Raw genomic sequence first — 20,930 nt, forward strand, 5'->3', positions numbered from 1 at the left:
GCATTATTTGAATTAAACCTTGAAGAAAGCAGTGGGGTGCGGTGGAAAAATCCCAGGGGACCAGGAGTCCAGAGATTATCTCTAGGCTCCGTTAGTCCTAATTAACTGTGTGATCTTAGGTAAGTCAGGCTCCAGGCCTCACTCTCTTTATCAATTGGGTAACAGAAGCAAAGAGGTACTAAATTTCCAGGCAGGGAGACCAATAAAAGCAAAAGCACAGGGATAGATAGATATGTGCAGAGGAAATCAAATAGTCTACTTAATAATGAAGTGTAGCCATAGTACAACTATCTCATAACTTGTACCGGGGCACTATGTAATTCTTGAACAACCCAAAAAATGTGTATATAAAAATGAAAAGTCATCATCACAAAAAACAAAAGCTAGATGTTGTTAATGTCTTGATAGTTTAGATCAGATACGAGAAGCAAAGCAGATAGAATGGAAGTGATTGTATTTGCATTTAAATATGGTTGTTAAGTGGAGCTGGAGAATAACTACTATTTTGCTTCCCTTTGGGAAAAGGCTGTCATTCATGAAATTATGAGCAAGTGCCACACTTCAGGAAACAATAAATAAAACTACAGGACATTTCTGAGGAGGAAGAAAAGCAAGTTAGAATTTGAAGCTGAGAAATCACTATCAAACAGGTGGTTAAAAGGATAAAGCTGACATGAAAAGAGTGAAGCCAAGAACATGGGAGTTAAAATGAAATGTAGATCGTATGTGGAATGTGGAGTCCCTTAAAGCAGACAGAAAAATAGTGCATAAGTAAAATACCAGCTCAGCAGGTTTGTCGATCTTTATCTCTGGAGTGAACATGAATATACATAGAGAAATATTTGCGTTTTGCAGCTGTACCAAAGCATATGTCAGTAGATCCATTATCATTTTCTTGGGTATATATTTTCATATCCACATAGAAACATTTGAGTAGGTAAAAATATATGCTCTATGTGTTCAAATATACTAAAATATTTACTTAATGGTTAGAATTAAAAGTTCCTAGTAATTGTTTTTCTAACCCCACAGCTTCCTACTAGCTAAGGGCACATTTCTCAGTTCTTCCTTTTTTTTCTCTAAAATCCTGAAAATAAGATCCAATATAGCCGGGTGCAGTGACTCATGCCTGTAATCCCAGCACTTTGGGAGGGTGAGGCGGACAGATCACCTGAGGTCAGGAGTTTGAGACTAGCCTGGCCAACACGGTGAAACTCCATTTCTACTAAAATTACAAAAATTAGCCGGGCGTGGTGGCGGGTGCCTGTAATCCCAGCTATATGGGAGGCTGAAGCAGGAGAATCGCTTGAACCCGGGAGGCAGAGGTTGCAGTTAGCCGAGAACACGCCACTGCATTCCAGCCTGGGTGACAGAGTCAGACTCTGTCTCAAAACAAAAACAACAACAACAAAAATCCAATATAGCTAAGGGAATACACATAGCTATTATAAATAGAGATATGTGATCACCTACCCATCCAAGTTTTTAAAATAGTCTCAAGTGCTATTCCCTCCAAGATATGTAGAATTTGCTTTAAAAATAAATATGGGTTAGGCATGATGGCATACATCCATAATCCCAGAACTTTGAGAGGCTGAAGTGGAAGGATGGCTTGAGGTCAGGAGTTCAAGACCAGCCGGGGCAACATAGTAAGACCTGTCCCCCACCCTATCTCTCCAAAAACACTTTAAAAAATTGACCAGGCATGCTGGTACATGCCTGTAGTTTCAGCTCCTTGGGAGACTGAGGCAAGTAGATTGCTTGAGCCCGGGAGTTCGAGGCTTCAGTGAGTTATGATGGCACCACTGCACCCAGCCTGGGTAACTAATGAGACTCCATCTCAAAAAATAATAAATAAGTAAATAAGTATTCTTTTTTATACTGCAATGATCTGTGATTTTGTAAATGTGTGGGTGCGATTGTATCTCTTTATGATTTCTAATATAGTTTATTTGTGCTCTTTTGTTTATCAGTCTTATTAAAGATTGGGTAATCAAACTGGATTTTTTTCTTAAAACTAACTTTCATTTGTATTTATTTACTCTATTTTATGACTTTGGTTTCTATTTCAGCCTTTTCTGCCCTTATTTTTACTGATGCCTTCTGTTATGCATCAAATTGTGTCCCCTGCCCAAAGACAGGTTGAAGTTTCAATCCCCTGTACTTCAGAAAGTGACTTTATTTGGCAACAGGGTCATTGCAGATGCAATTAGCTAAGTTCAGATGAGGTCATAGTGGAGTAGGGTGGGCCTCTAATGCAACAAGACTGTTGTCCTTAAAAGAAGAGGGAAATATGGACACAGACATAGACACAGAGGAAGATGATGTGAAGACACACAGGGAAAACACCACGTAAAGACAGGCTTGGAGTGTTGCACCTACAAGCCGAGGAACATCTGAAGCTGCCAGAAGCTGTAAGAGAGGCATCGAGTAATTCCTTTCCTAGCACCTTCAGAGAGAGCATGGCCCTGACTATACTGATAATGATGGTTCAACTTACAACTTTTCAACTATACAATGCTTTAAAAGCAATTCAGTAGAAACTATACTTCAAGTAACCATGCAACCATTCAATTTTTCACTTTCAGTGCAGTATTCAATGAATTACATGAGATATTGAAAAATAGGCTTTGTATTCGATGATTTTGTCCAATGGTAGGCTAATGTGTTCTGAGCACATTTAATTTAGGCTAGGCTAAGCTGTGATGTTTGGTAAGTTAGGTGTATTCAGTGCAATTTTTTTTCTGTTTTTTTGAGATGATGTTTCACTCTCAGCTCACTGCAACCTCTGCCTCCCAGGGTCATGCAATTCTCCTGCCTCAACCTCCCAAGTAGCTGGGACCACAGGTGTGCGCCACCATACTCAGCTGATTTTTGTATTTTTAGTAGAGACGGAGTTTCAATATGTTGACCAGGCTGGTCTCTGATCTTGAACTCCTGACCTTAGGTGATCTGCCCACCTCGTCCTCCCAAAGTGTTGGGATTATAGGTGTTAGCCACCATGCCCGGCCTGATTTGGGGTTTTAAAAATTCATTCTCACTTTGGGAGGCCAAGGCAGGTGAATCACTTGAGGTCAGGAGTTTGAGACCAGCCTGACCAACGTAGTAAAACCCTATCTGTACTAAAAACACAAAAATTAGCCGGGCGTGGTGGGCTGTGCCTGTAATCCCAGCTACTTGGGAGGCTGAGGCAGAAGAATTGCTTGATCCTGGTGGGCTGGAGTTTGCAGTGAGCCTAGCTCATACCATTGCACTCCAACCTGTGTGACAGAATGAGACTGTCTGGAAAAAAAAAATCATTCAGATAATCTCTTTTTGAAAGTCAATGTTTAATATGTTTATGGTTGCTGAGGCTAATGATAATGTTTCAACTTATTTTTAACTTTCTTATTTTTTCATCTTATGTTTATCATTCTTTGCTTATTTTTTCCCTTTTCCTTCCTTCTCTTGTGTTGAATACATTTTCTATACTCCTTTTTTCTTCTGCTGTTACTTTAGGAGCCAGACATGGTATCTTACTTATTTTAGTAGTTGCCCTTATAGTGTTGACTTGCATATTTAACAATTCCATATTCTAAGAACATCTAAATTATTAAATATTCCTCTTCTTTTTCCTGATATGATATTGATCTTAGCATATATTAACTTCCCTTTGAATACTCTTCATCCTATTTTCCCATCCTTTACCCTCTTTAGCGTTTTAAAAATTATTGTCTAGAATTTTAGTTCATCTTTTTAATAAATGAAAAAAATGTTGAATTTTTATAAGGAAATTAAATTTACTAATCTAGTTTATCAATTTCTGTGTTAGTCATTTTCATCAACCTTTGTTCCTTTTTCTTTTTGCTGAGATGCCTTCCTGTTAGTTATGAGGGTCTCTGAGTGGAAACACTTTAATCATTATATTTTTGAAAATGTCTTTAAGCGTCCCTCACTGTTGAATAAACTTTTTTAATGTACAATTTTAGGTTCTAACTTACTTGCCCTTAGCTGTAAAGACATTACTTAATTGTCTGCTGGCTAAGATGTGTGAATTTCTGTCATGCTGCACTTGCACTTAGTATTTTTTTTTTTTGACAGGGTCTCACTCTGATGCCGAAAGCTGGAGTGTAGTGGTGCCATTATAGCCTACTGCAGCCTCGACCTCCTGGGCTCAAGCCATCCTCTAGCCTCAGCTTTCTGAGCTGAAACTGTAGACAGGTGCCATAACACCCAGCTAACTTTTTTTATTTTTTGTAGAGATGGGGTCTCACTATGTTGCCCAGGCTGTTCTTAAATTCCTGGCCTCAAGCAGTGCTCCTGCCTCAGTCTCCCAAATCACTGGGATTATCGTCATGAGCCACTGTGCTCAGCTTAGCACTTTCTTTAACTGTGGAAAATTTTTAGCTATTTTCTCCCTAAATATTACTTATCCATCATGTCTTTTATTCTCATTTTCTGAAACTCCTAGTGGACATTTGTCAAAGCCTATCAGTTGATCCTCCTTCTCTCTTAATTGCTGTCTCACATTTTTTATCTCTTTGTCTCTCTGTCCTGTTTCTTAGGCAAAAATCCTCAGTATCATCTTCAATCTAGTAATTTTGTCTTTAACTGTTGCCAGTCTACAGCTTATCTCATCTATTGTATTTTTGTTTTAATGGGTGTATTTTTCATTTCCCAGATTTCTAGTTGTTCTTTTCACTATACCCCCATTCTGATTTCATTTATGTTGGCATTTTTTGTGTAATGTCTTGCTTTAAAAAAAAAAAAAAAAAGAAGTTATTCCTGCATATCTCTTTGCACATTGTAAGCATATGTAAACCTTTTTCCAGATTGTTCTAGAAAATTAATTTCAACAGGAGAAAATTTATGTCTTCTTTTTTTTTTTTTTTTTTTTTTTTGGCTTTCTAAGCATTGGATTTTGGTTGAGGACTCATTTTGACTCTAGGCTTGTGTTCTCTGTCTCTCTCTTTCTCTTTTTTCCTCTAATCCCACTGTGCTTTCTCCTCCCTGTCCAGTGGCTTTGTGAATCCCTTCATTTTGTACTTGGCTCCCTGGGGCCCCAGTTCAGACCCAGATTTACTAATGGTTATTTCAAGATCCAGCCCACAGTCATATTGAGGACAGCACAGATTTAGGCACTAAACAGACTGCCTCTTTTCCTAGTCACAGGGTTATAGCTGTGTCCTCCCTCTTGCATAAGTCCACAGTTTGCTAAAAGCTGTAGCTCCAGGCAGAAACAGCTTCCACTTCTGCTTCCTTTCTGGAGTAGGAGAAGCCTGCCTTCCCTCTGGCTTCAAGTAGTGAGTCTGGCTTTCAGCCTCCCATCTTGGCATGGAACTCTTTTATTTTAATTTACTTGGGAAGAGCCAAACTATAGCTAATATTGCCTGATTCCAGATCCATAGCCCCATAAGCAAGTGGCTTCTGCTCAGCTCACAGCTTTGCATTTCTGTTCCAAATCTGAGCCACCGATGTGTTTATTTAATTTTTAAGCTTGATAAACTTTATCATTGCTAAGTGTTCAGAGTAAAGATGTGTCAAAGAACAAACTTTTGGAGCTATATAGACTAGGTTTGCATGTTGACTTCTTCAGTAAATTGAAGACTTTGCAAGAAATTCAGTTCAATCTGTAGTTCACCTTTGGATGACAGGAGGATTTAGACTGTGGCTATATGCCACAACTAAAGTAATGTCAAAACACAATTATTTTAATGATTTTATCTTAACACCTATTACCTAGTGATTAATTAGCTTGATTATTAAATGATCTAATTCATTTGTCATAGTATTGAAAATATAAAACTTTCCACCTTTCAATTAATATTTTTTGGGGGGACATAATCTCACTCTGTTGCCCAGGCTTCAGGGCAGAGGCGCAATCTTGAGTTTAAGCGATTCTCCTGCCTCAGCCTCTCAAGTAGCTGAGATTACAGGCGTGCGCCACCACGCCCAACTAATTTTTGTATTTTCAGTAAAGACGGGGTTTTGCCATGTTGGCAAGGCTGGTCTCGAACTCCTGGCCTCAAGTGATGTGCCTGCCTCAGCCTCCCAAAGTGCTGAGATTACAGGCATGAGCCACTGTGCCCAGCCACAGTTAATTTTTTTATCTACATTTTTTTTTTTTTATAAAATAGTAGACATTTTTCAAAAATAAAAAAGATGTGGAAAATGTCATCTCTTAACCCCTGGATTCTGGAATTTTCTAATGATTATTTTTACCAAGTAAATAAGCCCAGGAGTAAATGAAATGTGGTTTACTGCTTGTGCTTCCTGGAATTTCTTGCAGCCAACACAGAATTACAGCATCTCAGAGTTGGAAGGAATTCTTCATATGACCACATTGATTTTCTTTTTCCTGTTGGTCTGCATCAAATTTGTGAAGGTCAGTGACTAAAAGGCTAAGCCTTTAGAGAGTCCTGTGGCAAAGGTAGAAGCCCACTTCAAAGGAAGTTCAGACACCCAGCTGGTTCCTCTGAGGATAATTTATTTTCATGAAAACTTTCTGATGAGAGCAGAGAGCAGAGAAGGCCATTTCTCTCTTCAGCTTATTACAAATTGAGTCATATTGTCAGTGGCATGCTGGTACATGTTTACAACCACCTCGCCAAAAACAAAATAAAACAAAAACCATAGAAGTGGTTGCTAGCTTCCGTAGTGGAAATACTCCCACCATGACTACCAATGTGTCATCACTAAACACAGAATTGGGAAAAGATGCCCACATAGATTCTCTGCACTGATGGGAGTCAGTTTCAGCACACTACTGCAACAATACCAAATACAGTAGACACGTTCCCAACCTCACTTTAACCTCTCAGAAGCATTAGGCATAGTTGCTTGCACCTTTATTGAAACACTCTCCCCTTGGTCTTTTTGTCACCATGCCGTCCTCTCCTTTCTCCTATGTCCAGGCTAATCTAAGTCTCACAGCTAACCCTATCTCCTCTCCTCTGTCTCCATGTATTAGAGACCACTCGGCACTCCTTCCGGAGCCTGTTTCTTTCTTCTCTCTACACTTTCCCCCAAGTAACCTCATTCAGTCCTGTAGTTTTATTTTTATTTCATTTTATGTTATTTTATTTTTTGAGACAGAGTCATGCTCTGTCACCCAGGCTGGAGTACAGTGGTGTGATCTTGGCTCACTGCAACCTCCACCTCCTGGGTTGAAGTGATTCTCCTGCCTCAGCCTCCCGAGTGGCTGGGATTACAGGCGTGAGCCACCATGCCCAGATAATTTTTGTATTTTTAGTAGAGATGGAGTTTTTCCCTGTTGGCTAGGCTGGTCTTGAACTTCTGACCACAAGTAATCTGCCCATCTCAGCCTCCCAAAGTGTTGGGATTACGGGAGTGAGCCACTGCGCCCAGACCAGTCCTGTGGCTTTAAATATCACCAAAATGCTGTTAATGCCCACATTTTAATCTCTAGTCCAGACCTTTGTTTTCTGATCTCCAGGCTTGTATAGCCAACTGCCTACTCACATATCTCAGAGGCAACTCAAATTTAACTTGTCCAAACCCGAACTCTTGATCTTCCTCCTCCCATCTTCCTTATCTAAATATATATTACTACCATCTGTTCATTTGCTAAAGCCACAAACCTAGGAGTCATCTTTTCAAATGCCCTCTCCTTTGCTTATAACAGCCAGCCCATTACCAAATACTACTGATTCCACTTTCAAAATATTTCTCAAGTCTTTTCCTATTTCTCCATCTCCAAGTCCTTATTCTCTCTCAAATGGACTACTGCAACTCAATTGCTACACACCATCCCATCCTCTTTTCCTGTCCCTCCCTCTTATACTCACTATGGTGGCCAGAGAGATCTTTAAAACATAGTTTAAGCCTGATAAGGATCCTTATATGGTTAGTGACTAAAAGGTTCAGACTTCCGAGTGTCCTGTGGTAAAGGCAAACACCTACTTCAAAGGAAGTTCAGATACCCACCTGGTTCCTCTGAAGAGAATTTATTTTCGTGAAAAATGTTCTGAAAATTTTCTGGTGGGACCAGAGAGTAGAGAAGCCCATTTCCCTCATCTCATATAAGAAGAAGTCCTTATATGGACTGCAAGCACCTGCATGATCAGATTTAAGTTTAAATCTCCAAACTCATCTCCTACCATGCTCCTCACTTACTACGCTCTAGCCACATTAAGTTGTTTTCGGTTCTTAACCATGCAAACACCATCTTGTCTTGGATCTTTCACATATGCAATTCATTTTCCTGAAATGCTGCATGTGCCCCACCCTATAACCTTCCACCTAAACCTCGCCTTTCTGACACTTACTTATCCTGATGGCCTTGGCTCATCATTTTTTCAAAGAGGCCTTTCTTGGTCTCCCAATCAAAATCCAGTACTCTCTTGTAGTCTCTTATGGTTTTCCATTTATTTTCCTCATAGCGCTTGATGTGGCTTATAATTCTAAGTATTGGTTGTGCTTTTTTAATGTCTATCTTCCTCCCTTAGACTACAGGCTCCATAGCTGCAAGGATCATGTCTGTTATATTCATTGTATACCCAAGGCCTATCTTACAACAAGTGCTCAATAAACATTGCTGAATGAAGTAATAAATAAACAAATGAATGAAACTTCAAATTTTCACATAAGTCCTTTTAGGTTATACATTTGGGACATGTATAAAGGGGTGGTTGGAGCGGCTGTTGGCATTGAAGCTTTAGAATGCTGTGATAGAAAAAAAATTATAGTTCCTTTAATGAGAGGACTGTTATAGCACTATGAAGTAGAATGATTTGTTCTGAAAAGGAATCCTAGAAAACAAACCAAAGAAAACAATGAACTTCTCCAAGGACTAAAATTCAAAACAAATGATCAAGTAATAATACAATCACCAAGTAGATTCATTTTGTGAAAAGAAGTGCTCAAGGAGAACTCTAGCATAGAGGTCAGATAATATGCTCTGGAGTTACAGTTGATTCTGTCACTTAAATAGCTGTGGAAACGTGAACAAATTTCTTAGCCTCTCATTTCCTTCCTCTCTAAATCAGGGACATTAATATCACCAACTTCTTAAGGTTTTTGTGAGATAATGCATCAAAAACACATTCTACCACTGAAGTCTTTCTACCTTTAGTTAATTTCTCTGAGCTCCAGTATTTTCATTTATAAAACAATGGATTTGTGCTTGACTTCTCTTAAGAGCCTCCAGTGCAAAGACCCTTTTTATTCTGTATAGTTGGATGCTCTCAAAGCCATCCCTACTCTCAGTTAACTAGATGAAGGGCACAGCACTATAAGGGTCCCCTGTAGTGTACCTGGGCAGGAACAGGGTGTATTGGGCACTGTTTTGTAAGGAGACTGCTTGTCTGGTATGCCCTCACCCAGTGCAATGAGTTTTAGAATCAACTTTTAAAAATGTTTGAAAAATATTTATGGATTTTTTTTCTTTTCAAGAATAATACATACTAGTAAGTATACTCCATTAGGGCAGGGGCTATATCATCTCCCTTTTCTCTTTCATTTAGTTAATTTTCTTAAATAGGCTTTACTTTTTAGAGCAGTTTAGGTTCATAGCAAAAATGAATGGAGGCCAGGCACAGTGGCTCATGCCTGTAATCCCAACACTTTAGGAGGCCGAGGCAGGTGAATCGCTGGACCCTAGGAATTTGAGACCAGCCTAGGCAGCATAGCAAGATCCCATCTCTACTAAAAATCAAAAAAATTAGCTGGGCATGGTGGCACGTGCCTGTGATCCCAGCTACTTGGGAGGCTGAGGCAGGAGGATCACTTGAGCCCAGGATGTCAAGGCTGCAGTAAGCTGTGATTGAGCCACTGCACTTCAGCCTGAGTGACAGAGTGAGATCCTATCTCAAAAAAAAAAAAAAAAAAAAAAAGACTGAATAGATACGGAGTTCCCATATATCTTCTATCCCTGCACATGCATATCCTTTCCTACTATCAACATCTTCCACCAGATTGGTACATTTCTTATAACTGATGAACCTACATTGACACATCACTATGACACAAAGTCCAGAGTTTACATTAGGGTTCACTCTTGGTATCTTACTTTCTATGGGTTTGAAAAAAATGTATGATGACATCCACCATTATAGTGTCATACAGAGCAGTTTCACTGCCCTAAAAGTCCTCCGTGTTCTGTGTTTTATCCCTCCCTCCCCCACAATGATCAATGATTTTTTACTGTCTCCATAGTTTTGCCTTTTCCAAAATGTCATATTGTTAGAGTTAGCCTATAGCCTTTCAGATTGGCTTCTTTCACTTAGTAACATGCACTTAACTTTCCTCTATGTCTTTTCCCAGTTTGTTATCTCATTTCCTTCCAGTGCTGAATAATATCCCATTGTCTGGATGTACCAGTTTATTTATCCATTCACCTACCAAATGACATTTGGTTGCCTCTGAATTTTGGCAACTATAAATAAATCAACACCAGTGTGCAGGTTTTGTGTGGACATAATTTTTTTAACTCACTTGGGTAAATACCAAGGAGTGTAAGTGCTGGACTGTATGTTAAGAATATGTTGCATTTTGTAAGAAACTGCCAAACTGTCTTTCAAAGTGGCTGAAACATTTTGCATTCCCACTAGCAAAGAGTAAGCATTCCTGTTGCTCCACATCCTCATCAGCATTTGGTGTTGTCAGTGTTCTGGGTTTTGAGCCATTCTAATAGGTGTGTAGTGGTGTCTCGCTGTTTAAATTTACATTTCCCTGATGAAGTATGATGTTGAGCATCTTTTCATATGCTTATTTGCCATCTGTGTATCTTCTATGGTGAGGTGTTTGTTAAGATCTTTGGTTCATTTTTTTTTTTTTTTTTTTTTGAGACAGAGTTTCATTCTTGTTGCCCAGGCTGGAGTGCAATGGCTTGATCTCAGCTCACTTCAACTTCCACCTCCCGGGTTCAAGCGATTCTCCTGCCTCGGCCTCCCAAGTAGCTAGGATTATAGACATGTGCCACCATGCCCAGGTAATTTTGTGTGTGTGTGTGTGTGTGTGTGTGTTTCGTTTTGTTTGTTTGTTTTTCTTTTTCTTTTTTTTAGTAGAGGCAGGGTTTCACCATGCTGGTCAGGCTGGTCTCAAACTCCTGACCTCTGGTGATCCACCTGCCTTGGCCTCCCAAAGTGCTGGGATTACAGGCGTGAGCCACCACACCCAGACCTTTGGCTCATTTTTTGATGGGTTTAGCATTTTCTTATTTAAAACAATAATCAATTATTTAATTTAATCGTTTTTAGTATATTCAGGGTTTTGCACCCATCACCACAATCAATTTTAGAATTTTTTTTATCTCCAAAAGGAAACCCATACTCATTAGAAGAAACTCATCATTCTCCCCTCTCCCAGTCCCAGGCAACCATTAATCTACAGTTGACCCTGGAGCAACATGGGGCTTAAGGGCACTGACCTCTTGTGAAGCTGCAACTCTATGTATAACTTTGGACTCTTCCCAAATTTAACTACTAATAGCCTACTGTTGACTGGAAGCCTTACTGATAACAAACAATCGATTAACATATATGTGTTATATAATATCCTCTTATAATACAGTAAGTAGGGAAAATAAAATTTTATTAAGAAAATCATAAGGAAGATAAAATATATTTACTATTCATTAAGCGGAAGTGAATCAAAATAAAGGGATCATCATGGCAAGTGACAGGCAGAACTAGATTGCAGCTCTGACTTGGATGGACAGAGCAGCATGTGGAGGCTAACATCATGAATTTTAGCTCCAGAACAACTGCAGGAATAAACCAGGCATCCCAAGAGGACCCACAGACCCTTTGAAGGAAGTGAACTGCTCCTGCAGGACCCAGGAGACACCCCAAATATTGTGAGTGCCAAAAGTGTGGAAGTGGGAAAGGGAGATCTTCCACCCCTGAGGCACATACCCCCATTGGGGAAACTGAAGGTCTAGTTTGCGGGAGACGTTTCTGACCTTACCTGAAGCTAAGTCAATTTAGAGTCAAGCAAAATATAGAGGTAGAGGAAGCAGCAGGAAAGACCCTGGGAGCTTGCTGGGTCCCCAAGCGGCCCATTCCTGCCTGGCACCACAGGGATCTTTGGGAGGGTGGCTAGAGGCATGCGGAAAACACTGCAGGGAGAAGAAAGTCTCCAGTTGAACTTTGTTAACAATTTGAAGCAGGTGAGAAGCCTCCTGGCCGGAACTTGGGCGGGGGAGGGGGGAATCCAGCATGCAGACTCCACAGGCAGGGGAAGAACTAAAGCCTTTTTCTTTCACAGCCAGGAGGCAGGTAGCCTGGGGCAAGTTCTCAGCCCTGCTTGCCCACTGCCTGGAAACAGACTTGATGCTGTTAGCAGGGGCCCAGTAGGAGTGAGACTGGCCCTTCAGATTGTGTAGGAGCTGGGTGAGGCCTGTGACTGACAGCTTTCCCTCACTTTCCTGACAACCTGCATGACTCAGAAGAGGCAGCCATAATCCTCCTAGGCACACAACTCCAGTGACCTGTGAACCTCACCCCACTCTCCCACAGCAGCTGCAGCAAGACCCACCCAAGGAGAGTCTGAACTCAGACACACCTAGCCCTTCCCCTACCTGATGGTCCTTCCCTACCCACCTTGGTAGGGAATATACTCTTGGGAGTTCTAGGGCCCACCACCAGTTCCTCTCCATATTACCACAGCTGATGCTCTCTGGAAAGCACCATCTCCTGGCAGGAGGCCAACCAGCACAAAAATAGAGCATTAAACCACCAAAGCTAAGAACTCTCACAGAGTCCATTTCACCCCCTGGCACCCTCCACCTGCACTGGAACAGGCGCTGGAATCCACGGCTGAGAGACCCATAGATGGTTCACATCACAGGACTGTGCAGACAACCCCCAGTACCAGCCCAAAGCCTGGTAGACTTGCTGGGTGGCTAGACTCAGAAGAGAGATAACAATCACTGCAGCTCGGCTCTCAGAAAGTCACATACATAGGAAAAGGGGGAGAGTACTACATCAAGGGAACACCTCATGGGACAAAAGAATCTGAACGAGAGCCTTTAGCCCTAGACCTTCCCTCTGACAGAGCCTACCCAAGTGAGAAGGAACCAGAAAACCAACTCTGGTAATATGACAAGATATTACCTAAATGCCCCACTTAAACGATACAGAACTGCAGAATGGATAAGAACTCACCAACCATCTGCTGCCTTCAAGAGACTCGCCTAACACATAAGGACTTACATAAACAGGTGGAAAAATGCATTTCGTGCAAATGGACACCAAAAGTGAGCAGGGATAGCTATTCTTATATAAGACAAAACAAACTTTAAAGCAACAGCAGTTAAAAAAGACAAAGAGGGACATTATATAATGGTAAAAGGCCTTGTCCAACAGGAAAATATCACAATCCTAAACATATATGCATCTAACACTGGAGCTCCCAAATTTATAAAACAGTTACTACTAGACGTAAGAAATGAGACAGACAGCAACACAATAATAGTGGGGGACTTCAATACTCCACTGACAGCACTAGACAGGTCGTCAAGACAGAAAGTCAACAAAGAAACAATGGATTTAAACTATACCTTGGAACAAATGGACTTCACAGATATATAGAGAACATTTCATCCAACAACTGCAGAATACACATTCTATTCAACAGCACATGGAACTTTCTCCAAGATAGACCATATGATAGGCCACAAAATGAGCCTCAATACATTTAAGAAAATTGAAATTATATCAAGCATTCTCTCAGACCACAGTGGAATAGAACTGGAAATCAATTTCAAAAGGAACCTTCAAAACCATGCAAATACATGGAAATTAAATAACCTGCTCCTGAATGAGCATTGGGTCAAAAACGAAATCAAGAAGGAAATTTTAAAAAGTCTTTCAACTGAATGACAATAATGACAAAACCTATCAAAACCCCTGGGATACAGCAAAGGCGGTGCTAAGAGGAAAGTTCATAGCCCTACACATTTACATCAAAAAGACTGAAAGAGCACAAATTGACATTCTAAGGTCATACCTCAAGGAACTAGAGAAACAAGAACAAACCAAACCCAAACCCAGCAGAAGAAAGGAAATAACCAAGATCAGAGCAGAACCTAATGAAATTGAAACAAACAAAAGACAAACAAACAAAAAATTAAACAAAAAGCTGGTTCTTTGAAAAGATAAATAAAACTAATAGACCATTAGCAAGATAAACCAAGAAAAGAAGAGAGAAATCCAAATAACCTCAATAAGAAATGAAATGGGAGATGTTACAACTGACACCACTGAAATACAAAAGATCATTCAAGGCTACTATGAACACCTTTATGCACATAAACTAGAAAACCTAGAAGAGGCTGGGTGCGGTGGCTCACACCTGTAATCTCAGCACTTTGGGAGGCTGAGGTGGGTGGATCACGAGTTTGAGATCAAATCAGGAGTTTGAGACCAGCCTGGCTAATATGGTGAAACCCTGTCTCTACTAAAAATACAAAAGTTAGCCAGGCGTGGTGGCACATGCCTATAGTCCCAGCTACTCAGGAGGCTGAGGCAGGAGAATTGCTTGAACCTGGGAGGTGGAGGTTGCAGTAAACTGAGATCATGCCACTGCACTCCAGTCTGGGTGACAGAGCGAGACTCCATCTCAAGAAAAGAAAAAGAAAAAAGAAAAAGAAAACCTAGAAGAGGTGGATGAATTTCTGGAAAAATACAATACTCCTAAGCTTAAATCAGGAAGAATTAGATATCCCAAACAGACAAATAACAAGCAGCAAGATTGAAATGGTAATTTAAAAATTACCAACAAAAAAAAGTCCAGGACCAGATGGATTCACAGCAGAATTCTACCAGACATTCAAAGAGGAATTGGTACCAATACTTTTGACACTCTTCCACAAGATGGAGAAAGAAGGAACCCTCCCTAATTCATTCTATGCAGCCAGCATCACCCTAATACCAAAACCAGGAAAGGACATAACCAAAAAAGAATGCTACAGACCTATATCCTTGATGAACGTACATGCTAGAATCCTTAACAAAATACTAGCTAATTGAATCCAGCAACATATCAAAAAGGTAATCCACCATGACCAAGTGGGTCTTATACCGGGGATGCAGGCAGGGCATATAACATATGCAAGTCAATAAATGTGATATACTACATAAACAGAATTAAAAACAAAAGTCACATGATCATCTCAATAGATGCAGAAGAAGCATTTGACAAAATCCAAGCATCCCTTTATGATTAAAACTCTCAGCAAAATTGGCATACAAGGGATACCAATTTTATTACAATTGGCATACAATTTTATTACATTTACATTACCTAAATGTAATAAAAGTTATCTATGACAAACCCACAGCCAACATAGTACTGAATGGGGAAAAGTTGAAAGCATTCCCTCTGGGAACTGGAACAAGACAAGGATGCCCAGTCTCACCACTCCTCTTCAACGTAGTACTAGAAGTCCTGGCCAGAACAATTAGACAAGAAAGAAATAAAGGGCATCCAAATCAGTAAAGAGGAAGTCAAACTGTCATTGTTTGCTGATGCTATGATCATTTACCTCAGAAACCCTAAAGACTCCTTCAGAAAGCTCCTAGAACTGATGAAAGAATTCAACAGTTTCTGGATACAAGATTAATGTACACAAATCAGTAGCTCTTCTATACGCCAACAGCAACCAAACAGAGAATCAAGTCAAGAACTCAATATCCATTATAATAGCTGCAAAAAATTAAAATACTTAGGAATATATCTAATCAAGGAGGCAAAAGACCTCTACGAGGAAAACTACAAAACACTGCTGAAAGAAATCATAGATGACACAAACAAATGGAAACACATCCCATGCTCATGGTTGGGTATAATCAATATTGTGAAAATGACCATACTGCCAAAAGCAGTCTACAAATTCAACACAATCCCCATCAAAATACCACCATCATTCTTCACAGAATTAGAAAAAAAAAACTCTAAAATTCTTATGGAACCAAAAAAGAACCTGCATAGCCAAAGCAAGACTAAACAAAAAGAGCAAATCTAGAGGCATCACACTACATGATTTCAAACTATACTATAAGGCCATAGTCACCACAAGAGCATGGTGCTAGTATAAAAATAGGCACACAGATCAATGGAACAGAATAGAGAACCCAGAAAGAAACCCAAATACCTACAGCCAACTGATCTTTGACAAAGCAAACAAAAACATAAAGTGAGGAGGCTGGGCCCGGTGGCTCACGCCTGTAATCCCAGCACTTTGGGAGGCTGAGGTGGGTGGATCATGAGGTCAGGAGATCAAGACCATTCTGGCTAACATGGTGAAACCGTGTCTCTACTAAATATACAAAAAATTATCTGGGGGTGGTGGCTGGCGCCTGTAGTCCCAGTTACTCAGGAGGCTGAGGTAGGAGAATGGCGTGAACCGGGAGGCGGAGCTTGCAGTGAGCTGAGATCACACCACTGCACTCCAGCCTGGGTGACAGAGCAAGACTCTGTCTCAAAACAAACAAACAACAACAACAACAACAACAAAACATAAAATGAGGAAAGGACGCCCTTTTCAACAAATGGTGCTGGAATAATTGGCTAGCCACATGTAGGAGAATGAAACTGGATCCTCATCTCTCAGCTTATACAAAAATCAACTCAAGATGGATTAAGGACTTAAATCTAAGACCTGAAACTATAAAAATTCTAGAAGAGAACATTGGAAAAACCCTTCTAGACATTAGGCAAGGACTTGATGACCAAGAACCCAAAAGCAAATGAAATAAAAACAAAGATAAATAGCTGAGACCTAATTAAACTAAAGAGCTTTTGTATAGCAAAAGGAACAGTCAGCAGAGTAAACAGACAACCCACGGAGTAGGAGAAAATCTTCACAATCTATACATCTGATAAAGGACTAATATCCAGAATCTACAATGAACTCAATCAAATCAGCAAGAAAAAACAAACAATCCCATGAAAAAGTGGGCTAAGGATATGAATAGACAATTCTCAAAAGAAGATATACAAATGGCCAAAAAACATATGAAAAAATGTTCAACATCACTAATGATCAGGGAAATGCAAATGAAAACCACAATGCAATACCACCTTACTCCTACAAGAATGGCCATAATCAAAAAAATCAAAAAACAATAGATGTTGGCGTGGATGCGGTGATCAGACAACACTTCTACACTGCTGGTGGGAATGTAAACTAGTATAGCCACTATGGAAAACAGAATAGAGATTCCTTAAAGAACTAAAAGTAGAACTACCATTTGATCCAGCAATCCCACTACTGGATATCTACCCAGAGGAAAAGGATTCATTATATGAAAAAGATACTTGTACATGCATGTTTATAGCAGCACAATTCGCAATTGCAGAATCATGGAACCAACCCAAATGCCCATCAATTGAGTGGATAAATAAACTGTGGTATATATATACAATGGAATACTACTCAGCCATAAAAAGGAATGAATTAACAGCATTCTCAGTGACCTGGATGAGCTCGGAGACAGTCTAAGTGAAGTAATTCGGGAATGGAAAACCAAACACCATATGTTTTCACTGATATGTGCAAACTAAGTTATGAGGATGCAAAGGCATAAGAATAATACAACAGGGGACTTGGGGGGAATGGTGGGATGGGGAAGAGGGATAAAAAACTACAAATAGGGTGCAGTGTATGCTGCTTGGGTGATGGGTGCACCCAAATCTCACAGATCACCAGTAAAGAACTTGCTCATGTAACCAAACACCACCTGTACCCCAATAACCTATGAAAAATTGAATAAAATAAAATGGAAGTGAATAATCATAAAGGTATTCATTCTTATTGTCTTCTCATTGAGAAGGCTGAGAAGGAAAAGAAAGAGGAGGGGTTGGGTTTTATTGTCCCAGGGGTGGTAGAGGCAGAAGAAAATCCACATATAGGTGGAATCATGCAGTTCAAATCTATGTTGTTCAAGAGTCAACTGTTCTTTCTGTTTCTATGAATCTGTCTATTCTGGGCATTTCATATAAATAGAATAATACCATATGTGGTCTTTTGTGACTGGCTTCTTTCACTTAGCATAATGTTTTCAAGGTTCATACATATTGTAACATGAATCAGAACTTTTTTATTGCTGAACAGTATTCCATTGTATAGATATACCATTTTCATTCGTTCATTCATTCATTCATCTAACAGCTTTTTAACTGGACTTTCCTCTAATCTGCTAATTTTCACTAACCTTCAACCTCACTTTAAGAGGAACCTCGTTACCAGTTCCTAAGACTTTGGGAGTTCTTCAGTGTAAATTGGGCTGTTCTCAGCTTCCCAACCACTGCTATACAATTTGACACCCTCGGGTCTTCTAATTCAGTTATCACTTGTCCCAGTGCTTTCCACCATCCAAAATTTTGTTTTTGCTTTCTCCTCTCCTCTTTGTCCCTGTGGTTTATGTCTTTTTTGTGTTTCAAAATCCGTTTAATTATTCTTTAGAATAACTTGAGAATAAGAGTTAATGCATGCATTCTACCTGCATCTTTAACTAAAAGTATCAATCTCTAATAATAAGAGATGGCTTTAACCTGATTTTATAAAAATCAATACAAATAGTGTAAAATTACTGTGCCAACATCATAAAAAACCATAAACGGTTAACTTAGACAGATACATGCATACATGAAGCTGTAAATGATACACAATGTGGCTCTGGTTTTCATTTCAGACAAGCATGATGGACAGAAATCTCTCTGTCGGTCCTTCTTGATCCTTCCATTGCCATTGGTTCATTGCCATCTACTGACCTTTTTCTGTCACACACATTGCCCCATATCCCACACCTTCCTCTATCAATAAGTCCTCTTCCCGGTATGAAGAATTCTATATAGGCATACTTCAGGGATATTGCAGGTTTGGTTCCAGACCACTGCAATGAAGCTAATATAGCAAAAAAGTGAGTCATATGAACATCTTTGTTTCCCAGTGCATATAAAAGTTATGTTTATACTATACTGTAGTCTATTAAGTTTGCAATAGCATTATGTCTAAAAAACGTGCATACTTTAAAAATACTTTATTGCGAAAAAAATGTTAATGATAGGCTGGGTGCCGTGGCTCATGCCTGTAATCCCAGCATTTTGGGAGGCCGAGGCAGGCAGATCATAAGTTCAGGAGCTTGAGACCATCCTGGCTAACACAGTGAAAGCCCATTGTATTAAAAATACAAAAAATTAGCCAGGTGTGATGGCATCCACCTGTAGTCCCAGCTACTTGGGAGGCTGAAGGAGGGGAATCGCTTGAACCTGGGAGGTGGAGGTTGCAGTGAGCTGAGATCGCGTTGCTGCATTCCAGCCTGGGCGAGAGAGTGAAACTCTGTCTTAAAAAAAAAAAAATTGTTAATGATAATCAAGCCTTCAACAAGTTATAATCTTGCTGGTGAAGGGTCTAGACATTGATGGCTGCTGATTGATCAGGGTGGTTGTTGTTGGGGTTAGCATGTATATTCATTGGGGTTCTTCAACGAGATAGAACCAATAGGGTAGATAGACAGGTAGATGAGAGGGGATTTATTAGGAAGATTGGCTCACATGATTATGGATACTCAGATGTCCCACAACAGGCTAACTGCAAGCTGGAGACTCTGAGGTGCTGGTAGCTTGGCCCAGTCCAAGTCTGAAGACCTCAGAACCAGGGAAGCAGGTGGTGTAACTCTCAATGTGAAGTCAGAGACCTGAGAACAGGGGAAGCCATTGGTTTTAGTCCTGGAGTCCAAAGGCTGGACAGCCTGAAGTTGCTGTCCAAGGATAGGAGAGGAAGAGTGTATTCCAGCTCCAACTGACAGCACAACATAACTGCCTTTTCTGTTTTGTTTTCTCCAGGCCCCTGGAAGATTAGATGGTGCCTGCCTATACAAAGGGCAGATATTCCCCACCTCGTCCACTCAGACTCACATGCCAATCTCCTCTAGAAACACCCTCGCAGACACACCCCAAAATAACACTTTTAGAGGTTTGTATGTTTCCTTAATCTAGTCAAATTGACACCTGAAATGAACCATCATCACAGGGTGGCTGTGACCATTTTTTTTTTTAACAGTTCAGAATTCATCTTTATCTTTTACCTGCCTCATCAGTGGAAGTTTAAAGTCATGATTTTTTTAGACATTTATACTTGTGTACATAGACAAATAAACTCATATTAGATGACAACTGATTTTTTTAAAGTCCAAGTAGAGGAAGAAGCAATCATTTTGAACTAAAATCTTTCTATGTTTTTTGATTACTATTCAACTTGCTATTGTTTAGCAAAAAGCAAATTTTCCATAGTGTTCATCTCAAATCTTACTGCTTTACAACTGTGGTATACCTTCCATTAAAAATAAAAAGACAAAGCAGTCAATCCATGATTAATTTGACGTAGCTTTCATTGGGAAAGGGCAGCTGGGGTTGGGGGTGGGGGCATTGGCAAAGAGACCAATAGACAAAAAGGTAACTTAAACAATTAAACATACAATTGTTTTATTTTTAAAAGAGAGAAGCATTACTTTCAACAAATGGAAAAAAGCACTGAAAGCCCATGGGTCAAGCCGCAGACAAAACCATGTTCTATCTTAAGTAGGTTCTTTTTTTCTCCCTCTCTTTTCTCCTTTACTTTTTCTTTTTTCTTTCTTTTCTTTCTCCTTTCTTCTCTCCTCTCTTCCTCTCCTCTCCTCTCCTTTTCTTAAAAGTTCTCCCCAAACCATCATCACTTTTAAGCCTCCCCAGACGCCTTCATCCCCAGATTTCTTGGGTGGGGGCTTGTAGATGTTTTCTTTTCTGGCGGGCTTTCTGGTTCCTTGTCTTCCTTGGGAGAAGGAGTCCTTTCCTTTGATGGCTTTGAAGCTGTGGGGCGACCCACATTCCCTTTGCCTTTCACTGGACTTGGCATCACTGTAGCCTTTAGTCTGCGTTTGAACATTTTCTTTGCTTTTCTCTCAGGTTTGGACTTCTTAACCATCTTTTTGTTTTTCTTTTTTGAA

At 40.0% G+C, this 20,930-nt stretch overlaps 1 long non-coding RNA gene across 1 annotated transcript; it reads left to right on the forward strand.

The window, feature by feature from the left end:
- The first annotated feature begins 2,296 nt into the window (after positions 1–2,296).
- LOC139356651 (uncharacterized) lies at positions 2,297–20,257 on the forward strand. Its single transcript, XR_011608837.1, has 3 exons — positions 2,297–2,414; positions 10,792–10,930; positions 19,792–20,257. It is a non-coding gene; the product is annotated as an uncharacterized lncRNA (long non-coding RNA).
- Positions 20,258–20,930: the final 673 nt, after the last annotated feature.

This window comes from Macaca nemestrina, chromosome 1 (genome assembly GCF_043159975.1).
Source record: "Macaca nemestrina isolate mMacNem1 chromosome 1, mMacNem.hap1, whole genome shotgun sequence".
NCBI classification, from domain to species: Eukaryota; Metazoa; Chordata; class Mammalia; order Primates; family Cercopithecidae; genus Macaca; species Macaca nemestrina.